The 24,604-nt window shown below is 41.8% G+C and overlaps 1 pseudogene; it reads right to left on the minus strand.

Moving 5' to 3' along the window:
- The window catches only part of LOC143641040 (formylglycine-generating enzyme-like), a 46,034-nt pseudogene extending 25,868 nt beyond the window's left edge, over positions 1-20,166 (minus strand).
- Positions 20,167-24,604: the final 4,438 nt, after the last annotated feature.

Below are 24,604 nucleotides of genomic sequence, written 5' to 3' on the forward strand. Positions count from 1 at the left end.
TCATGAATGTCAGAACAGGAAGCTCCGTCTCCACCTGGCCCCTGATGATATCAAGAGCATGGAAACGAACATTCAGTTAACTCTCCATTCTCCACATACCTATGATAAAGGACACCCACCAGTGTTTGGAGCTGTACTTAGGAACACAATGCATAACTGGGACGCCCAGGACAGAAGGCAGACAGAAACTTCCTCAGATACCATCCACCTGTGGGCCTGGTTCTCTGGGCAAATCTGTAGCCACAGAATTGCCAGGTGTTAGGAGGAAGAGGAAGGGGGTCCTTGAGTTTGGATTTCTCACCCAGACCTTTTCCAAGGAGCCATGAGCAGTACGAGAGCCTGTTAAAGGTTACTTACTGCTTGCTGGATGCCAGTCTTCACCTGCTCGCTCAACATGCCTTCAAAGACAAAGGAGTCGCCAAACTTCTCAGCCTACAGGGAAGGTAAGAAATAGAAACCCAGAGAAGGTTGCAGTGATGTGGTGTATGCATGCCATCTTCTTTGGACACTGCTAACGGGATTCTTCTCCCAATGAACCTGAGTTTTTTCTACATCTTCCCACAAGACCCAGAAATGACTTATAGTCATCTGTGTCCCTCTTAAAACAGGTTAATGTTGCTCTTTGAACCTGTTTTCATTTAGTTGTTAAGAGTGCTTTACCACTGAGCTATATCCCCAGCCCTTTTTCCAATTCTGAGACAGGGTCTTGCTAAGTTACCCAGGCTAGACTCAAACTTGCAATCCTCCTGCCTCAGCCTCCCCAGTCTCTGGAATTACAGGCATGCACCCCTGCACAGGGTGCTGAGATTAGCTTTTCAGAACAAACTGTTCACATTTACCCAAGTTTACAAATAGCCCAGGGAAATAACAGAAATCTATACATATGAGATTGTGTAACCCAGCCTGTCCTTTGTCCTCCTCCTGGAATTCAGCAAAAATAACTAAATGCCACTGCTGATATTCTGACACATTCTGGCTCCACCGAGGTATTAAATGTGTTTATAAATATCAAGTGGTTAATTTAAGCACTAGATGGAAACCTGAACTTTAATAATTCTATTTAATATGAACATCTCAATTCTTCACAGACCTGGTTCTCTTCCTTGTGTGAGATCTGGTTCTGAAAACCGGGTCCTCTGTCCCTTGGCATCCGTGACTCTACTCCTCCTCTAGTTTTCTTCCATATATCTGACTATGCATCCTCATCCCCTGAAATACATGGGCTCTTCCTACGGTTCCTAAGATGCTGCGGTTTCTCAGAGCGCTGTCCCTGCTTTCTGCACTTCTCACACTAGGTCAGCAGCCTCCAGCTCTGTGATCATACCTTGGCCTGTGAAAACCAGAGGCTGCTGCTCCCCATCCCTGGGGAGTCTGATCCTGGGGGCTGTGGCAAGGCTCAAAAACTCTGCCTAGGTCACACCTGTAGTCCTGACACTGGTGGTTCCAGATAAACACACTGGTCAACCGCTGGGCAACTTCCCATGTTGTTACTTTAATTACAGCCAGCACTTCCCATGGCTCCAGAGCTCTGCCCCAGTCCCAAGCTGTCCTCACCTGACTGCGGCCTTGCACTTCAGGCCTTACCCTGGCACCTCAAGCTCCCCTTCGGGTGGCGCTTACCATCCTTTCCTCACCCCAGATGTTCTTACTATATTTGCTGGTGACATCACCGTGCCTAACAACCTAAGCCAGTTTATTCATTTCACAAACACTATCTACCCAACACCCACTATGCGCTGGATTTAGAACTAAATGAGGGGACACAAGGTCAATATCAGAAAGGCATAATCCCTGTCTTCATTGTGCTTAAGTGTGCCGATACAGGAAAAAAATCATGCCCAATGAAGAAAGAAAAAAATGATTATAACTTCATTTCACCTTGTAAGGTTAAAAAAAAAAGTTAAACACAAGCCTCCTTCTGACAGAGTGAACAGAGGTAGTATCCTTGAAAAAGTGATAATCAAGCTGAGATGACAAGAACAAGCAGCAGCCAGGCACAGTGGACACATCTGCAATTCCAGCTACTCGGGAGATGGCAGCAGGAGGATCGCGAGTTCAAGGTCAGCCTCAGCAACTTAGCAAAACCCTGACTCCCAAAAAATTAAAAAAGAAAAAGATGGAGAAGGAGACAGCCTTGTAAAAAGAAGATAAGTAAAGCAGCTGTGGATTCCAAGCGGAGGAAAAATACGAACCAAGCTCCCAGGCTGGGAAAGAATGTCTGGTTCTCAAGGAATAAAAACAAGACCAGTAGGACTGGCAAGGGGCGTGGGATGTAAAATAATGTTGAAGTGGGGGGGAGGAATCTGTAAAGTGCTAGAAAAAAATGAAGCATTTTGTCCAAGTTAGGGCTTCTGAGCCCCCGTGCCCTACACCCTCTGGCATCATACTGAAGCTTAGAAACCTCCTTCTCAGAATGAAACATTTAAATGTATAAAATAAAATCAATAAGACTACTAAAACAATCATTACATAAATATTAATAAAACAAATGGCTGTTAGAGTCACCTGTATGCTTTTTTTTAAAAAAAAATATTTTCTTTAGTTGTTGATGGGCCTTTACTCTATTCTTTTATTTTTATGTGGTGCTGAGAATCAAACCCAGTGCCTCACACCTGCCAGGCAAGTGCTCCACCAAGGAGCCACAACCTGAGTCCCACCTGTATGCTTTTTATTAACATATTAAGTAAGATCTGGTACTAGTTCTCATAATTATCCTATTTCAAAGTGGGATGAATGCAAACAGTATTTCAAAATATCTGGAATAATAACAATAAGAAAGTAAATCTGTGATTTCTTTGTCTTTTTTTTTTTGTACCAGGGATTAAAAACCCAAGGGCACTTAATCACTGAGCCACATCCCCAGCCTTTATAAATATTTTATTTAGAGAAAGGGTGTTGCTGAGTTGCTTAGGGCTAAGTTGCTGAGGCTGGCTTTGAACTCACAATCCTCCTACCTCATTCTCCTGAGCCACTGGGATTACAGGTGTGCCCCAGTGTACCTGATGAAGTCTGATTTCTATTGGTAACAAAGTCACAGGTACTAAGTTTACCATGGTTTGTTGTCTGTGTGATAATTGAAGGGCGTGCTAAATTTCAGGTAGAAATATCCAGATGAAAATTTTTCTCCTCTGTGCTCATGGATGCCTAAATTCTGCTTACTCTATCTAATCTTCATAGAGAACCCTGGTCTAAGGAAAGCCTTCTTCCCACGAAATCTTCTGACTTTAGCAGAGTACTGGCAACTTGACCTTGGAATATTCTTTTCAAACAAAAAGAACACAGATGTTTGCTTCTGACAAATGTTATTAAAGAGATTTATAACCACTTTGTATATTTGGGGAAATTTCAAAGAAATGTGAGAATGCAAAATCCTATCTGACCATTATTTTGCTTTTCACATGCACTCTCAAATTAATGCTTTTAAATTAAGAAAAAAAGATAGTTGGTGCTTTAAAAAGGAAAAAAAGAAAAGAAAACAGGAACTCCACATACTCAAGACAAGGGGAAAGTTTTTGGCAAGAGAAAATGGGATGCGTTTTAGAAAACAAGTCTATTTCAGAGACACATAGAAACGCTCATAAATTCCAAAGCTTCCCCTTCCTGTTCTCATTTAGGGCAAACATCCAGTTCCAGAGCCCTGCTTGGTGGTTCAGTGACCACGGGATAATGCCAGAAACTGCCACAGAGGAGCCTGTGAACCATCGAGGCACTGGAATAAAGCCACAAAAATGAAAACCTGCACTCTGGCATCTATCATTCCTAAAACATGTAATGCTTCTGGAACATCCAAGTTGCACGTTATTGACAGGGAAGAATGGCCTTACTTTATGTGACATCTGTTATCTCAAAAAGTTGAGTGAACAGTCACCATCTCTGGCATGCTTGAGCATTAACACAACATACCTTTATGTTTAAGAACACAGGCTCTGGGGTCCCACTGTGCAGGTTGGAATCCCAGTTCCATCAGTAACTAGCCACACAACTTAGAGCAAATCACTTTTCTAACCCTCAGTTGCTACCTGAAGAAAAACCCACTGCACAGGGTTTCTGGAGAAATTAAGTGAAATACATAAATAAAGGGCTTATGTTAACTGTGATTTAAAACATTTCTCAGAGCAATGGAAAATAATTAAGTTTCCCCTTTTGTCCCCAACCACATTACCTCTGTCAAATAGCCAGTGGAGTTCACAAACTTCTTGAATTCAGCATTACTGACTTCATAGGCATCCATATAAAAGGCATCAACAGTAACTCTCCTTGCAGGGGCTTCCCCGTCCTGCTTTATCTGAGGATCATCTGTGCCCATTGTAAACACTCCAGCAGGGATGGGGACCATCTGCAGTGAAGACGGAGACACAGAAGTCATGCATCACAAACTGTACCTGGGCAAGGCGTATAGTTCTCAGTCCACAGTAAGCACATATGCTTAGTAACCCCCACCAGGAAATCACCATAAAATTAGCAAAATCACTCCACACCCCAATGAAGGTGAACCATGAACTGGGGGAAAAAAAAGGTGAAAATTTTTTAGGAAAGTAAGTTTCTTTAGCCCAAATTCCACATGTCCTAAATTTGCGCACAGGATGCAAACAGGATTAATAGAAACCAAATCGTCTAATGGGGAGCCACAGGTGCCGGGAGAGCATGCCATATTTCTTCACTAGATACATGTGTACATATTTTCTTCAATATTTTCATTTCTTTCAAATTAATTTTAAAAACATACATAAAAATGCCATATATAATATCACCAAATACTCACTACATGAATTTTTTTCTTTTTTGGTTTAAACAATGGAAATTTATTTCTTAGGGTTCTAGAGACTAGCAGTCCAAGATCAAGGTGTTAGCAGCTCTGGTTTCTTCCGAGGCCTCTCTCCTGAGATTTTAGATGCCCACCTTCTTACCATGAGCTCACATGGCCTTTTTTCTGTGTGTGCATATCACTGGTATCTCTTTTGTGTGTCCTAATTTCCTCCTCTTATGAAGAAGTCAGATTAGCCAAAGACTTTTTTTGTGGGAGGGTGGGCACCGGGGATTGAACTCAGAGGCATCACTGCATGAATTTTCCCCATTAAAGATAATGGGAAGGGCTTAAATCACTGAAACAGAAAAATCTGAAAAGTTTACTAAGGGATTATGTTTTGTATAATTCCTTACCATATTGCAAGTACATTCTTCCTATCTACCGTCACACATGAACTTAAACTTCCAGGGGAAAGAGACTGGGACTGTTATGTTTACCAGTTCCTAGCTGAGCGGGGTTATGTTTACCAGTTTACCAGGGTTATGTTTACCAGTTCCCAGCCCTGAGCACAGGGTCTGAGGATGGTACAGTAAGTTTTCAGTTAAAAAATGCAAGTCCAGGAGCTGGGTATGGTGGTTCATACCTATAATACCAGTGGCACTGGAGGCTGAGGTAGGAGGATCTCAAGTTTGAGGCTAGTGTTGCCAACTTAGCAAGGTCCTAAGCAACGTAGTGAGACCCTGTGTCAACATAAAATATGAAAAGGGCTGCAGATGTGACTCAGTGGTTAAGTACCCCTGGGTTCAATCCCTGGCACCCACCCCCCACAAAAAAGAATGTAAAAATGGTGAAGGCAATACATAAAAAATTCAGCAGGTCCTCAAGAAATGAACAAAGAGTTAACATATGATGCCCCCTTGCACCCCCAGATATTTATCCAAGAGAAATGAAACTATGTCCACACAAAAGGATTCACAGTAGCGTTATTCACAATGGGCAAAAGTGGGAACAACTCAAATATCCATCCTCTGATGCATATGTAGCAAATGTAGTGTACCTTAATTGGAAATAATGCTCAGTCATAAAAAGAATGAAGGGCTGATTCATGTTCCAACATGGATGGACCTCGACAATGAGACTCGAGATGCAAGAATCCATTTCTCAAAGGTCACATATTGTGTGAACTGATTCATGTGAAATATCCAAAATAAAAACACAAACAGAAAGGAGTTGGTGACAATCAGGGGCTGGGGGAGACAGGAATGGGAAATGATTGCTACTGAGTATGGGGTCTCTTTCAGGAGTGATGACATGTTCTAGAATTAGATAGTAATAATGGTGTGACTACACTAAAAAAGCAGTGACTGGTACAGTTTAAGAGTGAATTGTATGATGGGTCAATTATATCTCAATTAAAAGAAGACTCTCAACCATACCATCTGTCAGAAACACACTCTGCAGACGCAATGTCTAACTTTAAAATCACGGGCCCAATGATTCTATACCTAGCAGACCCAAAAGGGTCTACAAAGAAACTATTAGAGCTAATAAATGAATTCAGCAAAGTGGCAGGATATAAAATCAACACGTATAAATCAGACATTCCTGTATATCAGGGACAAATCCTCTGAAATGGAAATGAGGACAACCACTCCATTCACAATATCCTCAAAAAAATAAAATACTTGGGAATCAACCTAACAAAAGAGGTGAAAGACTTATACAATGAAAACTACAGAACCCCAAAGAGAGAAATAAAAGAAGATCTTAGAAGATGGAAAAATATACCCTGTTCATGGAAAGGCAGAACTAACATCATCAAAATGGCGATATTACCAAAAGTTCTCTATAGGTTTAATGCAATGCCAATCAAAATCCCAATGGCATTTCTTGTAGAAATAGAGAAAGCAATCATGAAATTCATATGGAAAAATAAAAGACCCAGAATAGCAAAAACAATGCTAAGCAGCAAGTGTGAATCAGGCGGTATAGCGATACCAGACTTCAAACTATACTACAGAGCAATAGTAACAAAAACAGCATGGTACTGGTACCAAAACAGGCGGGTGGACCAATGGTACAGAATAGAGGACACAGAAACCAATCCACAAAATTACAACTATCTTATATTTGATAAAGGGGCTAAAAGCATGCAATGGAGGAAGGATAGCATCTTCAACAAATGGTGCTGGGAAAACTGAAAATCCATATGCAACAAAATGAAACTGAATCCATTTCTCTCACCATGCACAAAAGTTAATTCAAAATGGATCAAGGAGCTTGATATCAAATCAGAGACACAGCTTCTGATAGAAGAAAAAGTTGTCTACGATTTACATACTGTGGGGTCGGGCTCCAAATTCCTCAATTGGACACCCATAGCACAAGAGTTAATAACTAGAATCAACAAATGGGACTTACTCAAACTAAAAAGTTTTTTCTCAGCAAAAGAAACAATAAGAGAGGTAAATAGGGAGCCTACATCCTGGGAACAAATCTTTACTCCTCACACTTCATATAGAGCCCTAATATCCAGAGTATACAAAGAACTCAAAAAATTAGACAATAAGATAACAAATAACCCAATCAACAAATGGGCCAAGGACCTGAACAGACACTTCTCAGAGGAGGACATACAATCAATCAACAAATACATGAAAAAATGCTCACCATCTCTAGCAGTCAGAGAAATGCAAATCAAAACCACCCTAAGATACCATCTCACTCCAGTAAGATTGGCAGCCATTATGAAGTCAAACAACAACAAGTGCTGGCGAGGATGTGGGAAAAGGGTACACTTGTTCATTGTTGGTGGGACTGCAAATTGGTGCAGCCAACCTGGAAAGCAGTATGGAGATTTCTTGGAAAGCTGGAAATGGAACCACCATTTGACCCAGCTATTCCCTTTCTCAGCCTATTCCCTAAAGACCTAAAAAAAGCATGCTACCGGGACACTGCTACATCGATGTTCGTAGCAGCACAATTCACAATAGCAAGACTGTGGAACCAACCTAGATACCCTTCAATAGACGAATGGATAAAAAAAAATGTGGCATTTATAGACAATGGAGTATTACTCTGCATTAAAAAATGACAAAATCATAGAATTTGGAGGGAAATGGATGGCATTAGAGCCGATTATGCTAAGTGAAGCCAGCCAATCCATAAAAAACAAATGCCAAATGTCTTCTTTGATATAAGGAGAGTAACTAAGAACAGAGTAGGGCCGAAGAGCATGAGAAGATGATTAACATTAAACAGGCATGAGAGGTGGGAGGGAAAGGGAGAGAGAAGGGAAATTGCATGTAAATGGAAGGAGACCCTCAGGGTTATACAAAATTATATACAAGAGGAAGCGAGGGGAAAGGGGAAAATAATACAAGGGGGAGATATGAACTACAGTAGAGGGGGTAGAGAGAGAAGAGGGGAGGGGAGGGGAGGGGAGGGGGGATAGGAAAGGATAGGAAAGGCAGCAGAATACAACAGACACTAGTATGGCAATATATAAATCAATGGAAGTGTAACTGATGTGATTCTGCAAACTGTATATGGGGTAAAAATGGGAGTTCATAACCCACTTGAATCAAAGTGTGAAATATGATATATCAAGAACTATGTAATGTTTTGAACAACCAACAATTAAAAAAAAGGATAAGGCTAACCTCAAGATAGCTGCATCTTGGGGCTGGGACTGTGGCTCAGCGGGGGAACACTCACCAAGCATGGGCGGGACCCGGGTTCGATCCTGAGCACCCCATAAAAATAAAGGCATTGTGGGCTTGGGATGTGGCTCAAGCAGTAGCACCCTTACCTGGCATGCACTGGGCACTGGGTTTGATCCTCAGCACCACATAAAAATAAAATAAAGATGTTGTGTCCGCTGAAAACTAAAAAATAAATATTAAAAAAAATTCTCTCTCAAAAATAAATAAAGACATTGGAAAAAAATAAATAAAAATAAAATCAAGGGTCCAAGTCACCTCAGAGACTGCTTGGCAGCTTAGGAATTGTCAGTCTCTACAAACAGGATTTCAAATCAAAGGGGAAAAAACGAAGAAGTCAAAGAGATAATTAGTTGAGATAAAAAGAAAGAATACAGCTTAGCAATAGGAGTGGGAGAATCACAAAAACAAGATTGGAAGAAACAGAAATCAGGAAATGAATGATTATCTTGATTCTACTTTCCATTCCAATTGATTCTCTTTGCTGTCGTTGCTACAATTCTATGCATGCATTTCCTGATAAAAATGGTACTATTCTCATCTATGTGAGTAATAAACATAGCATTTGCCCAATGTGTTTTACTATTCCAAGAAATCATCCTTGGCTACTTCTGTTCCCTAATCCCACCATATATATGTCACCCAGCCTTTCTGATGCTGCTACACATATCTCCCTCACATCTCTCCCTCTTTTCTATTCCCAGGTAACTGTGCAGGTTCATATCCCTCCTTACTTCTAAATCATCCACCTTCCATTCAATCATTCATTCAACAAGTATCAAATTCCCATGGATGGCTGGGGTGTTGGGGCTCAGTGGTAGAGCACCTGCCTAGCAGATGTGAAAAACTGGGTTCAATCCTCAATACCACATAAAAACAAATAAATAAAATAAAGGTAAAAAGATCATTAAAAAAAAATCCTGCAGTGCTTTCTGCAAAACTCAAGCCTTCTATGTCCAGCACAATTTATAATAGCTCCATAACAGAAACAGGCTGGAATAGTCTCTCTCAGCCTCTTTCCACAACCTAAATGTTCATTAATTGTGGACTAGAAAATGGGAAATAAAGCAGCCTTAAGAAAGAAGAAAACCAGCCACAGTGGTGCACACTTGTAACCCAAGGACTTGGAGGCTGAGGCAGGTGGATTACAAGTTTGAGGTCAGCCTCTGCAACTTACGGAGACCTGCCGGGGTCCAGCCCTAGCAGGGTCTAGGGAGTCCTGAAGGATGAGTGGCATCGTTCTGTTCGAGCAATCTCCAGAGAGAGAGCGCTAAAGCAGCTTTCTCTGGGTCCCCTTTTATTACAATTTTTCTCATTTTTATTGATTCACAATATGTCATTAATTATATAATTTAAAACTTTGCCAAGACATGACATTTCCTTAACCATGATTGATGGTACATTAATTTACATTTTTCCCAGGATGTGACCTTCAGATGTGACCATCTGAAATTTAATTTGTTTGGCATTTAACATACTCATGCCTCCTGTGAGAAACATAAGCATGAAAATGCAAAGTCCCAATTACATAAAAAAGGGTCTCATGGTTTCGGTTACCCACCAACCAGCGTGGCTTTGCCAGCATTCATCCTCACTGTGACCCTGTCAAGACAGTGGGAGAGCGGCTTTGCCAACACTTTTTCTCACTGTGACCCTGTCAAGACAGTGAGTGAGGGATCGCCTTCACCAGAGACCCTATCTCAAAATTTAAAAAAAAAAAATGAAAACAGCTGGGGATGTGGCTCAGTGGTAGAGCAATCCTGGGTTGAATCCCTAGTACCACAGAAGAAGAAAAAAAGTAAATATCTAACATTCTGATAGGAAGCGATCTGACCAAGATAAAGAGCTACTACGTGAACAAAGCACATTGCACAATCGTATACAGGAAGTGCTGCCATTTGTAAAGAGAGGTTGTGGAAAGAGGCTGAGAGAGAATACAAGACTCATATATTTTTGTATTTGCTCCCATTTGTAGAACACAGCTCTGAAAAAAAATACACAAGAAATGCATGGGGTGGTTGTTGGAGGGGAAGGTTAATAGATAAGGTGAAAATTTATCAGTATTCGCACATATATTTTTAAAAATTTTCAAAGTACCATCTATTTGAAATATAAGTGTCAACCTGATCATATCATTTTCCTATTTAAGTTATTCAGGAATTCCCATGACCTTTCAGGGTAAAATATCTAAACATCAGAGTCTAAGTTCTCTCCACCTTTCTTACTCTGTACTTCAGCTGCACTTCTTGAACCACTCTGCCTCTGTAGATGGTGTCATTGTTCAAGGATTACCCCCAGGAAGACTTGCCTGCCTACCCATCCCTGGCTGCCTGGGTTATGGGTGCCCCATTTAGGTTCCTCTGATCCAAGCCTCTATCTATCCTAACAATTCTCATTCTCTCTCTCTCTCTCTCTCTCTCTCTCTCTCTCTCGGTATCTTAGTTACCCGTTTTCATCCCTCCTAGACCCTAGGCTCACTGGGAACTGGAAGTTAATATTCTCATTTCTATCTTCCCCAACATGTAGCATGGCGTGCAGCTCTTGGTAGACATGCCAAAAATCTTGACTGACTGAATGAGTGAGATCATGAATATAATGAGGATTTATTATTTGAATTATTCATAACTATAATTATAGAAATTCGATTTCATTTATAACACAGTCCTAGACATGGGTGACATGTCTGTGTCGCAGTGAAACCTGGGTAACAGCCTCAGCTCAGGGACTGAACTGGGCGGCCCCATTATTCTCATTGTTGTCTAAGTGTCTGGAACACAAGATTCCGCAGTCCTTAGAAATCAGAATTTTAAGCAGCTCTACAAAGAAGGAGGAAAACTAAAGACCTGAGGCAAAAGTTTCCAGAATAGTCTTAAAATGATTTTTAAGAGGATCTAATAAAAGTTTCCATAAAGGACTTAAGAGAAAAAAAAAATCACACTTTCCAGGAGCAGGCAAGTGGGGCCTGGAATGAGAACACTAGTGCACCCCTGGGCTCAGACAAGGCCCACAGGAAGCTCTGCCTGTTGTGCCTAATGGATTTTTACAATTACCTAATTTTTTTCATCCCCTTCTGCCTCAAGGTGAATACCCATAAAGCAAATACCATCACGACCTCCACTGTGGACTACTGGCCTAGTTTCTTTTTCTTCTTTCATTAACCGCCACAGCACTGAACAGACTAAGTTTCCATTCCAGAGGCGATATACAAAATAGTTCTGCACTGCTGAAAATTCAAACTTATACTGATAAAGTCAAGTTTTCTGGCCTACAAATATAAAATGTCCCTCTAGTAAAACCCGTAGCAGAGGACCCCAGTCCAAATAAAAAGGCCCTTTGAACTGAGTCTTTATGGAAAGTCCAGGGTCAAGGAACTCATTCTTCCTGGAGTCTAAAGGTGAATTACCTCTTCAGCCACCCACACAGCTTCTCCACTGCCACTCAAGCCAGAAGCCTACCTGAGGTCAAGAGTGACTCTGCTATCACCGTGAATGGGCCACACACTCAGGCTAAGAGCAATGGGCATCTATCTTTATAATTTTTTTTTTCAGTGCTAGGGATTGAGCCCACGACCTGACCTCATCACTAAGTCACGCCCCTCGTCCCTACTATTTTTGCCAGTTCCTCTACTTCTTGTGAAAGTACCCAAAGTCCTTTTTGAAAACCACTTTTTGCCAGGCACATGATTCTAATACCAGCTACTCAGGAGGCTGAGGTGGGAGGACCTCAGTTTAAGGCCAACCTAGGCAACTTAGTGATACCTTGCCTCAAGATAAAAGGGAGTTGGGGATATATATCAAGGGATTGAGGATATAAATTAGCAATAGGATCAACTCTGAGCTCAATCCCTAGTGCTGCAAAACCACCACCACCAAGAAAGGACAGAGAGAGGAAAAAAAAGAAAATCACCTTTTAAACTAAGTACATGTGGCCCAAGTGGGACTGGATGGCCCGACTCCACCTCCTGTGACTCAGGCCTGGCCAATCATAGCATTCTTTTTCTTTTTATTTTTTTTGGGGGGATAGGTACTGGAGATTGAACCCAGAAGTATTTTAGTCAGTTTACCACTGAACTTCGTCCCCACTCCTTTTTATTTTTTGTTTTTAGACAGGGTTTTACTAAGTTGCTTAGGGTCTCACTAAGGTGCTCAGACTGGCTTCAAACTCACAATCCTCCTGCCTCAGCCTCCTGAGTTGCTGGCATGTACGACTGCACATGACTTGTGGTATTCTTTGACCACTAGGAATAAGCCCATGACCCAGGGTAAGTTCACCTTAGAATGTTTGCTGGAGCTACGAGGAAAGAGGAATTCTTTCTCCTCCAACTAGTTTATCAGTAGGAAAAGAGATTACCTGAAGGCAAAGATAACACAAAAAAAGAGACAGAGAGACTTTCAGAAGTTCCTAATCCTTAAATCTCACTATGTCTGGGGCCACAGAAACTCTTGAACTTCACAAGCTTAAGAAGAGTCCATAAGAGGTCCGCCCAATTTTTTTTTCTGCTTATATCAGTTTGGCTTTTTGCTTTCATTTTTTGTTTGGTTGCCTGGTTTGGTTTGTTATTGGGGATAAAATCCAGTGGCACTTTACCACTTAACCATATCCCCAGCCCTTTTTATTTTTCATTTTGAGACAGGGTCTCAGTAAGTTGCTTAGGGCCTCACTAAGTTGCTGAGGCTGGCCTCAAACTTGTGATCCTTCTACCTTAGCCTCCCAAGTGGCTGACATTACAGGCATGGGCCACCACACCTGACTTACACCAGTTTTAATTATCTTTTTTTTTTAGTTATTCCTATAAGATTTTTATCTTGTATACAAAAATAAGATCATAGCCAACTCTTTTGGTGTAGGTCTTACTTCCTTTTCCTTCTTTCCACTGCTCAAACTTAAATCAAATGCTAAAGGCTAAGCAGAAAGTCTGGTAAAAAAAGAAAAGAAATTAGCTCTCCAGATCTGTCTACAAACTGCAGCCTTATCCACCCATACAGAGCTTATTTATTTTTACCATCCTCTCACCCTCCTGCCTCCGCAGACATTAATCATACACGGAATGACATTCAAAGTTTCTTCCATCCCAATGAAGCCTTAGTTGCCTCATCTGTGAAGTGGGAGATACGATAAGTCTCACAGGGTTCTGGGGAAGATAAGTACAGCAAAAGCATATTTTATAAAGATGTCTTTCAAAAGTATCTGATATCCTTTATTCCTCAGGTAATCTTTCAATATTATATCCACATAAAAGGCAACAGATCATTGGAGGAATTGTTACAGAATGCTTAAAATATGTGAGGTACCTTGGGCATGTGGAGATACAACGGGTCTAAAAATGCCTTCAACGTAGAATGAGATAGACAACTCCGCCAATAAACTAAACTAAATAGATAAGTTGCCATCAGAAAACAAAAAAATATGCTACGGAAATTCAGAGGAAAGAAACCCTACTTTTTGGAAGAAAAGTTTCACAGAAGAGATGGTCATCAATTGTGCTTTTATGCCAAGGCAGTGTCACACCATCAGAAACAGCCTCAGACAAGCCATTAACTGACTTTATGCACAGAAGCACCATACACACTTTCGACACCTCATGACCCTAAATGCCTTATAAGCTCCTCTTCTAAATGATCCATGGAGACTAAAACATCCTGTCACTTTGTTACAAAAGAATAAGTGATATGAAACATTGTTAGGATAATTTTCCCAGTAAAAACTGTATTTCTTAATCAGAGGGAATCTAAGTCAAATTTTATAATGCATGTTGTTTCCGGGAGATTCTTACTACCATACTTTTCAGTGAAAGTGCAAATTTCTTGAAAGCCTAGTATTACTTGCTTCTTTGTGTCCCCACTTTACCAAGTGCTCATTAAATCAATTAAAATGCAAAAGAGAGGGCTGGGAGTGTAATCCAGTGGTAGAGCCCTTGCCTAGCATGCATGAGACACTGTGTTCAATCCTCAGCACCAAATAAAAAAAAAAGAAATAAAATAAAGGTATGTGTTCATCTACAACTAAAAAAAATTGTTTTAATGCAAAAGAGAGGGGAAAAAAAGGATTTGCACCTAAGAAAGGTGTAATCCCAGCGGTTTGGGAGATTGAGGCAGGAGGATTGCAAGTTCAAAGTCAGCCTTGAGTTCAAAGCTAGCAATGGCAAGGTGCCTAGCAGCTCAGTGAGATCCTGTCTCTAAATAAAATACAAAATAGCGTTGTGATGGGGCTCAGTGGCCGAATGCCCCTGAGTTCAATTCCTGGTACCCAGAAAAAAAAAGTGTGAAAAATGTCACTCCCAGGAAACCTAAAACATTTACATGTCCCAGAACACACAATGCTTCCTACATAGTGCTTTGGGCCAAAGCTATTCTCCTTGGAATGTCCTTCAATCTGACCCTCAATCCTCAGCTCCTGAAAATATCTCCTCCAAGACCTAGCTCAAATGACCTTTTCAAAAAGCACCTCTTGACATATTCAAAAAGCAGGAAACCCTTTTTCCTCTCTATGTAAAAAGTACATTACTCTGCCTATCACCATATACAAAATTATACTGTTACTATTCACAAAATTATACTTATGTGTAGTTGTGTGTGTGTGTGTATGTGCAAATGTGTTTGTGTGTCTGAAAGAATGAGAGACAGAACCTACCAGAGTGGAAATGCAATGAGGGTGGAGAACAGTTCTTTTTGTTCTGTATGCCCAGCACACACAACAGAGTCATATATATATATATATATATATATATATATATATATATATAAAACAAAAATTGGTTGAACCAAACCAAATAAACAGAAAACCAAGAGGAAAAGAAGGACTACCACTATAATATTAGATTCTCCTAAAGTAAATTTTACTTCCTAAAATTTAGAAGAAATGCTGCCAGAATTAAACTAGTCATTTGCATATAAACTATGACATTTAAAACCAAGGAAAACAGGTGAAGAACTACCTCCCATGAAGACATTGGCCTTGATAATAAGGTTACTTTAGGATCAATGATTGGGTGGAAAGTTTGTAAGCTGTGTTCTCATCAACTACTAATTTTATGAATGGCTTGGAATGCCTCCAAATATTATAGAAAGTGAATACAGGACTGGTCAAAGATGACCCAGGCAATATTCAGTGAGGGCACAGAACCACTCTATAGGGACAAAAGATATATATCTTGTAAATTTAATTCAAAAGATGATGGGGACTCACATTCCATTCTGGAACCCACAGAAAGGCAGAGCATATAAAAATGAGAAATGTTCAACACTGGCCACCAGTTTCAAGACAAAATTTTGAGAAAGATCAATATGCATATGCAAATAAGACAGCTGTCCTGTTAGTTACAAAATAGATTAATAAATAGGCTTTCTCCTTAGAAAGAGAGAGATTACCAGTTAGCATATAACTTAGAGAGGGTTAAAATTAAGTATGATCAATATCAACTAAAAAAAAAGTAATCAGGACCTCCATAAAAGGTAAACACCAATAATGAGGCCCTTGCCCACATTATCTTAAAAAAAACAAAAAACTTTAAAGGCAAAAGTGTACAGAAATAATGAGAAGCCCAGTTGTCAACCTCCTATACTCCATACCTCAAAGACTAAATTATTGTCCTAACTTCCACCACCCTCAGTGTCTAGTTAAAGGCAGAGACAAATATTCTTAGTTATTGTTATGTCAAAATTAACACATAGTACTGGGACAGGATATGAAAATAATGATGGGAGGAAAGCAGAGGAGGTCAGGTAAACCAGTAGTGGATGCTACCTCTCACCCAAATCCTGAATATTGTCCAGAAAAAAAAAAAGAAAAAAGAAAAAAAAACCAAAGGAAAGAAAACTGAGATGGAAAAAGAATAGGGTACACGACGTATACAAGAAGGGGCATTAGGTTTGCCTCAGATGTACCAGAATGCAAAATCCCTGGCAGGTAGGATGGGTACCACCAGTTGTTATTGCTGTTTATTCTGTACAAACCCTAGCCCCTCCACAACCAGCCACTGTGCAAGACATAACAGATAAATAAGACAAAATAAAGCAACCAGTTGGCTGAGACCTTCCTAGTGTTCAACGTGACAGAATAAAATGACAAGTCCTTGTCCTCAGGTAGCACACCATACAAGGCAGGCGATTGCAAATCAGTGCAGTGCAAAGTTGGAGACGCTGATCCTAATTTCCCTAGAGTTAGTAAGACAGGAATTGTGGATTTTAACCCGAACTTATCCAACTTAAAATTCACTTGTGGACCTCGGGACGGGGGAGGGAGGAAGGCGGGGAACTGAGTCCAGGGTTCACAACCCGGGAGCCCCAGGACGCAGCCCGCCCTCGGGAGGTGCGGGCAAGAGGTGCGCCCGGTCGAATGGGAAGGGAAGGTGCGTGGCGCGGGTGTGGCTATAGCCTCGACTTGCCTTCCGGTAACCTTCCCCTGACCGCGCCCATTGCGACCGGTTCCTAGAGCCCGGCAGCCCCCACACCCCCACCCTCCAGAGGGGAGTCGAGGGCGCACCTTCGAGGGAGCCAGCGGCCGCTCTCCTGGGAGCGCGCTCGGGGCGTTCGCCTCCGGCGCGTACCGGTGCGCGGCTGAGGAGCTGCCGGGGCCCCGGGGTCGCTGAGGCATGCCGCAGCCGCAGAAGCCTGCGAGGGAGGCCGCGCGCACCGGTCTGGCCTCTTCGCCCCGCGCCGCCCAGCACATCAGCAAAAGCAGCGGCAGCAGGAGCTCCCGAAGGGGCGCGGGGCGGCGTTCACCAGCCTGCCCTGGCCCAGGCGCAGCTACGTTGCTCCACGAGCCTTGGGTCACGTGGCCACGCTCTCGTTAAAGGGACAGCCCTTTATTTCTCAAAATTTTCTCCTTTCATCCTCACATTTCTCCAGTGATATGGGTTTCACAGAGCCATGGAGTGGTTTTTTTGCCCAAAGTCACATGGCAGCAAAGTGTCAAAAGCGAAATTTAAACTTAGGGAATCTAACTTCAAACTCTGAGTTTTAAACCCCAACAGTATCTGTACCACCTGGTGAATCAATATTGTCTTTTTTTTTAAATATTTTTTAGTTCTCAATGGACCTTTATTTTATTTAGTTATATACACTGCTGAGAATGGAACCCAGTGCCTCACATATGCCAGGCAAGCGCTCTACCACTGAGCCGCAACCCCAGCCCTAGAAATGTACTTTTCCCACTGGCAGTGGCGCAGGCCTGTAATCCCAAAAGCTCTGGAGGCTGAGGCAGGAGGATCACGAGTTCAAAGCAAGGCACTAAGCCACTCAGTGAGACCCTGTCTCTAAATGAAATACAAAAGCGGGCTGGGGATGTGGCTCAGTGGTTGAGTGCCCCTGGGTTCAATCTCCTTTACCCCCCACCAAAAAGTAAATAAATAAATAAGCAAAGAAATGTAGCCTTGACTGAATCTCTGGAAACAGTAATGGGTGGTTTAACAAAATCTCCAGATGATTCTAATGTACATCAGTTTTAAAAAGCACTGTTCAGTTTTAGGAGCAACAAAATGCAAAATTAAAAGATGAAAAGAGAATCTACTGATTAAAATTGACCTAGCAATCATCTGCCCTGGTGGCAATGTTTCAGCTACTTAGCCTGCTGAGGTGGGAGGATCCCTTCAGTCCCAGGAGTTGGAGACCAGCTTGGGCAATATAGCCAGACCCTATATCAAAAAACAGGCAAAAAACAAAAACAGCACCCGGATGCAACACGCAAGCCTTATCTAAATAATGATTCAAACTGAAGACATAAAATTTATTTATCTGTATATATTTTTAGTCGCTGATGGACCTTTGTTTTATTTAATTATGGACCCTTATTTTACTTATATGTGGCTCTGAGAATCAAAACTAGTGCCTTACACATGCTAGACAAGCGCTCTATCTCTGAGCTAAAACCCCAGCCCTACTGATATAAAGTTTTTTGAGATAGTTTGAATAAGGGATAGAGTTAGAGAAATCCAGGCTGCAGGACGTGCCAAATCGTACCTCCCAAAGTTTTATCCCACACCAACAGTATCTGTACCACCTGGTGAATCAATAGAAATATTGTCTATTTTATCTGGAATATTGTCTATTCTTATCTGGAATGCTTGGAACTAAAAGTTTTTGTTTTTCACTTTTTGTTTTTGGCACCAGGGATTGAACTCAGAGGCACTTGATCACTGAGCCACATCCCCAGCCCTATTTTGTATTTTATTTAGAGATATGGCCTCCCTGAGCTGCTTAGCAACTCACTAAATTGCTGAGTCTGACTTTAAACTCCTGATCCTCCTGTCTCAGTGTCCTGAGTCACTGGGATTACAGGTTTTGCACCACCATGCCTAGTTGAACTAAAAGTATTTCAAATGTTAGATTTTTTCCAGTTTTGGAGTTCTGGCATAGACTTCACAGGTAAAGCATTTTTAATTTTTAATATAAAAATGCAAAATCCAAAATGGTCCAAACTCCCAAACTTTTTGACCATAACATTAGCACTCAAAAATCTTCCAATTTCACAATCTTAGAATTTATTTTTTTTCCTGCACTGTTGAAGATCAAAGCAAGAGCCTCAAGCATCCTACATCCTTAGCCCTAAATTTTGGATTTTTGAATGGATTTTTAAAATGACATTTAGCCTATAAGAATGGAAATGTGATTGCTGAATTGAATTATGATATTTGAAAAAAATAATTACTGTAAATTTATTTTAGGTTTTTAGGAGTAACAATAGTATTTGTGACTGTGTTTCCTTAAAAATTATTTTCTCAGAAATTAAGAGGGGGCTGGGGTTGTGGCTCAGTGGTAGAGCATATGCCTCACATGTGTGAGACCCTGAGTTCCATTCTCAGCACCACATAAAAATAAATAAATAAATAAATATTTAAGAAAGAAAAAAAAAGTCCCTTTCTTAGAGGTATATATGTGGAGCAAAAGATATGTCATTGAAAATTTGTCTCCCCAAAAACGGGCAATGAGATGAGTAGCTAAGGAAAAGTATAATTGGCCATCAGTTGATGACTGTTGTAGCTGCTTGATGAGTATCCAGGTGTTTATTTTATTATTCTCTCTTGGCTTTAACATGATTTTTTTTTAAGAAAAGTCCTTTACTGGGCTGGGGTTATAGCTCAGTTGTAGAGTGCTTGCCTAGCATGTGTGAGGCACAGGGGTTCAAACCTCAGCACCACATAAAACTAAATAAATAAAATACACGTATTGTGCCCTTCTACAACTAAAAAATTTAAAAAAAGAAAGTCCTTTCCTCCTTGTGGGCTATTTTACAGCAGTTTTTACACATTTTCTCATTCAATTGCAGCCAGTTGACAAGAGCGAGCTGTGCTCTGCCCATTTCATCATTGATGAGGCTTCAAGATGCATGTATAAACCAAAGTTTTATGTATTTACTGTGCACAATCTATATTCCACAGTCGAGGTCAAAGGTCATCTTTATTCATCTCTTTCAAATGGTCAGTCTCAGCACACGCTGGGTCAACTGCTTAGCAGAAACCTGAAGGTCTCTGTTCTAGTCCTGTGACAGCATTAAGCTAGAGGCTCCATAAAGGTGAGGACCCCGATATTTTGTTCACGGGTATATTGGCAATGTTGGGTGTGTGGGAGACTGCGTGCTGAAGTATAACTTCCGTCCTGCAAGACGAGATTACATCTCGCGAGAACATCATGGAATCCCTTATCCCTCTCCAAAAGGCGCCAACCGGAAGAGCCTCACCCTGCCATTCAGCATCCGCCACATGGCTTACGCAAGCCTTCTTAAGCGGAAGCTTGCAATCTCATGCTGTCTGCCCTTTTCCTCTTCTTTCTCTCCTCTCTCTCCTTCTCTCTGCTCTTTCTCTTTCTCTCTGCCTTCCTCTTCTCTCTCTGCCTCTCCTTTTCTTTCCCTTCAGGCAGCCCCCCAATAAATCTCTTGTTTGAATCTCCACCTCAGGTGAGTCACGTGCCTTTCAGGCACAACGTGGCAAAGGTCGGCCCCATGATAGGCCCTCAGGGTGCACATTTCTTGAATTAATGGATATATGAGTAAATGACAGAAATCATTATCTTTCTCCGAAGAGGAAGAAAATTCTTAAGAAAATGATACAGGTTGCAGACTAGCACAGAACTGTGTTCAAAGCTGGTCACTTAGCTGGGCGCAGTGGCTCTCACGTAATTTCAGGTAAGCCATTATAGAAGATAAACTAACTTTACTATTAGGTAAACGATAAGCAGTGTCCAAATAATCTCATTTTTTAACAGGTTATGTCTCAGCAAAATTAGGCGGCTTACTGTGTTGCATATCTGTAATTCCAGCCATTTAGGAGGCTGAAGCAGGAGGATGGCAAGTTCCAGGCCAGCCTCAGCAATTTAGTGAGGCCCTGTATGAAAATAAAAATTAAAAAGGACCGGGGATGTAGCTCAGGGATAAACCAGTAAGGTACTCCTTGGCTCAACCCTCAACACAAACACACACACACACACACACACACACACACACACAATGGCCACTTACTAGAAATATATGTGCTTAAGAATGATAATACCTCCTTCTTGGGCTAGGAGTGCAGCTCCATGGTAGAGCTCTTCCCTCACATGCCAGAAGTCCTGGTTTATGTTTTGTTTTGTTACTTGGAAGTTGGACGCAATACCTTTATTTCTTTATCTTTATGTGGTGTTAAGGATCAAACTCAGTGTCTTGCACTTGCACTAGGCAAGTGCTTTACTGCTGAGCCACAATCAGAGCCCAGGGTCCTAGTTTAATCCCTAGCTCTGCAAACAAACAAACAGACCCCCGTCCTTAGAGGTTTTATGAGGCTTAAAAGAGATCAAGTATGTAAGGCTTAACCTTCATTTAACATATCTCCAAAAACATTTGCTGTTTTTAGGAATCACTGTCAAAGATGGAGCTTTGTGGGTTCCCCAGGAAGAACATTCTTTGTCCATCATAGAACTTCTTTGTGGTCACTAAGTGAAAAATATTAACTGAGAAATGCTTAGGTGAAGAGGCCTCTGCGCAGTCAGCTCTGTATAAATTCGGGTGATATTCTAGATGTTTTCCTGCCTTGTCTCCCACTGAGGTCCTTATGCAAGCTTTGTTTTCCCTTTCTCAGGGCTGGGGATGGAACCCAGGACCTCAGGCATAAAGGCAAGTCCTCTACCACAGAGCCACATCCCCAACCCAAAAATTCTTATTTGTTTCTATAACCTTTAGATAGAAGTCTTTTGTTTCCTTTGGTTTGTATGTGCATAGGTGTTTGGTTTGGGTGCTACTGATACTGCCGGTTATTGGTGACTGAGTCCTGCTCCCTCACACGTTGAAGTTTGAATGTTAGAGAAGCACAGGGAGGCAAGCAGATAAAGCAGGGTTTATTTAAAAAGGGGTAACATAGATTTCTCCCAGGAGGGAGAAGGGGACCATAGCTGGTATCCTGGTATTCCAAGAGGCGAGCTGTTCTGCCCTTTTTATATGTCCTAGGATTCCTTTGTTCTCGGCCTTTTCCCCCTTATCTTTCTCCTTCCCTATGTGACTAGCCCCCCCCCCCCAATGCTCAGTGGGATGGCCAAAAGGTGGGAAACAGGTGGGTGGAAGGGGAAAGGGTGGGATGGAGCAGCCCTGGACACTTTAATTAACAACCTTATAGCTCCCTGTTGGGAGGGGCTATTCCTGGGACGGGTTACCTTAGCAACAGGTTGGAGCAGGGGCAGGTTCTTGATCTGGGGTGGAGGAAGGGCTCTGAAGGAATTAACATTTCAATCCCTCAGGGGACAGTCTCCAACTTCCTGGACTCAGTCAAAATTGGCCTCCTTAATCTACCTGACTCGATTTACCTGTCTAGACTGACTGTCTAATTCTGGCTTCAGTACTGGGGATCACACGATCACGCAGGGCTTCACTCATGTGAGGCAAATGTCTTACCTCTAAGCTACATCCCCTTCTCCTGTCTATAGCCCTGGCTGCCACTTCTCTCTAATGAAGTTAGTTGAAGGACCCTGGGTCTGGAAGTGCCTTGTGTATTCACTGAACAGCTAAGAGACTGGTGTGGTGACAGTGGCATCAGCAAGGGTTAGACTATGGGAAAGAGGGTCAGAGGGCCAGGTTGTGTGTTAATGGTAGAGAATTTGCCTCCTGTGGGACTCAGCCCACATGGTTCCTGCATCCCCTTCCAGTTAGCTAGGCCACCTTGGTGGCCACCAAGGTCAAGAGCATGCTAGAACAGGAACTGTGACTAAGCAGAAGCCTCCTTCAGCTGCTGCTAACTGTCTGTTTCCCCATGCAGCTGCCAGTGTGGGGAACCCTGGGTTGCCTTGCTCCTCCTCCTCAGGCCACCTCCCTCAGAGGAGTCAGGTTGGCCATCTTCCATCCAATCAGTAGGTCATGCAGACATGGTGCTTGCACCAGAATCACAGAGAGGCATCTTTATTTTTTCACAGTACTGGGGAATGAGCCCAGGGGTGCCCTACCATTTATAGTTTTTCCTATTTGTGTATTTATTTATATTTTAGGAGTAGTTGGACACAATACCTTTATTTTATTTGTTTTTATGTGGTGCTGAGGATCGAACCCAGGGACTTGCATATGCTAGGCAAGCACTCTACCACTGAGCAACAACCCCAGTCCCTAGTTTTTCTTTTGAGGCAGTGTCTCACTAAGCTGCCCAGGCTAGCTTTGAACTTATAAATCCTCCTGCCTAGGGCTACCTGGTAGCTAAGATTGTAGGCTTGAGCCACCCACACCTCACCTGGCACTAGAAAGTCTTTTGAAAGCAATGATTGCTGGGCTTGTCCACAAATGCTTGAAATGGGTCACAAGAATTTGCATGTCTATCATGTCCTCCGGTGATGCTGATTCTACTGATCTGGATATTTTATAACTGCCACTTTCTTAAAGTAAGCCTCCCACACTAGCCCTCAGTACCTGTGCTGGGTAAGGCTCCCCCCAACCACCTCTTAGCAATGCTGGGGGTGTGGTAGGCTCTGTAATTAACAACTCTAATACAGCTTTAACTTACCCTTCTCCAAACTTACCATGTTTATCTTCTGGATGTTCCTGGACAGTAGTACTTGGAAAGGAAGATGAGAAGAAGTGAGAATGGGACCAAAAGAAATTTAGATCAAGCAAAACATGCTTTATGTATCTTTGGAAAGAAACAGGAAGGAATATTATCAGAAATCCCCATCCTGGGTCCCTGTAACATCCTAGCTTTCGCACTGTTCAAAGTCAAGTAACACAAGGGAGAAGGGAGTCCCAGATTTTTCAAGAAACAGAGCTCAATTGTAAAGGCAAGATGGATAGATATTCCAGATGCTTCTATAACAGCATTTTTATTCGTATCCATTTATTAAGAAAACGAAATGTCAAGATGCTGCCATGGAGCCAGTGAATGAGCAAAGGAAACTGCAGAGTAAATCACATCGCCACCTGTATATCTTTAAAAGTCACAAATATGCGTCATACTCTTCCAAGCCTCCACCAATGCTGAGCATATGCACAAATTCTTGTCATTTGGTTTCCTGTGAGTCTGTGACCAAAACTTGGAAGATCAATGACAAAACAACTTTTTTTGGTACTAGGGGCACTTAATCACTGAGCCCCACACCCCAAGCCCTTTTTTATATTTTGTCTGGATTGGGTCTCCCTGAGTTGCTTAAGGAGTCGCTAAGTTGCTGAGGCTAGCTTTGAACTCATGATCTTTTTTTTTTTTTTTTTTTTTTTAGTACTGGGAATTGAATGCAGGCATTCGACCACGAAGCCACATCCCCAGACCTGTTTTGTTTTTTTATTTAGAGACAAGGTCTCACCGAGTTGCTTAGTGCCTTGCCATTGCTGAGGTTGGCTTTGAACTTGGGATCCTCCTGAGCCGCTGGGATTACAGGCATGCAGAATACCTTCTTTCAAGGCAGATGAAAACCATCATTCCTATGTGGAGCAGCCTCACCTAATGTGGTGGAACTTGCCACGGAGTTGAGTTGAAAACTGGACTTTGACTCATTATATACATTAAACTTCCATGAGCCTGAGTTTCTTTGTTTCCTAACAGTGCCTTACTGAGATCAAGTGTGCAAGTATAAGAAGAGACACATGAACACTAGAAGATAATTCTGTGGCATCACGGTGCTTCTAAGAGATGCTTCTTTCCCATTTTATGGTTTCTGAAATCTGGATATATTTTATGAGCTGTCAATACCTATAATTTGGT

The sequence above is a fragment of the Callospermophilus lateralis genome, unplaced genomic scaffold (genome assembly GCF_048772815.1).
Source record: "Callospermophilus lateralis isolate mCalLat2 unplaced genomic scaffold, mCalLat2.hap1 Scaffold_83, whole genome shotgun sequence".
NCBI lineage: Eukaryota > Metazoa > Chordata > Mammalia > Rodentia > Sciuridae > Callospermophilus > Callospermophilus lateralis.